The sequence below is a fragment of the Pygoscelis adeliae genome, unplaced genomic scaffold (assembly GCF_000699105.1).
Source record: "Pygoscelis adeliae isolate BGI_AS28 unplaced genomic scaffold, ASM69910v1 Scaffold184, whole genome shotgun sequence".
NCBI classification, from domain to species: Eukaryota; Metazoa; Chordata; class Aves; order Sphenisciformes; family Spheniscidae; genus Pygoscelis; species Pygoscelis adeliae.
In genome coordinates this window covers 309673-309896 of record NW_008824541.1, presented here as the reverse complement: position 1 = coordinate 309896, position 224 = coordinate 309673, and the positions used below count along the sequence as shown (strand labels likewise).

Genomic DNA, 224 nt, shown 5'->3' with positions numbered 1-224 from the left:
TATCCTGTCGGACCCCGGCCAGCCCCTGTTGTTGTGAGAGACGGAGCCGGGGCCAGCAAGGAGATAACCTTTCCCCCTGGAAATGTCCCCTCCTCGCCCTGGAGAGCCGCGGGCTGGTTCGTGGCCCCATAGCAGGAGGATTTATGGTCCTGTGCGTGTTCTGGCGTGTCCTGCCAATAGTTCCTTGCTGAACTCTGGCTAGCTCCCGGTCGTCGCCAGCCCCT

The 224-nt window shown here is 62.5% G+C and overlaps 1 protein-coding gene across 1 annotated transcript in view; it reads left to right on the top strand.

The window, feature by feature from the left end:
- The window catches only part of LOC103914934 (protein sidekick-2-like), a gene marked incomplete at its 5' end in the record, with an annotated part of 38233 nt that overhangs the window by 37828 nt on the left and 181 nt on the right, over positions 1-224 (top strand).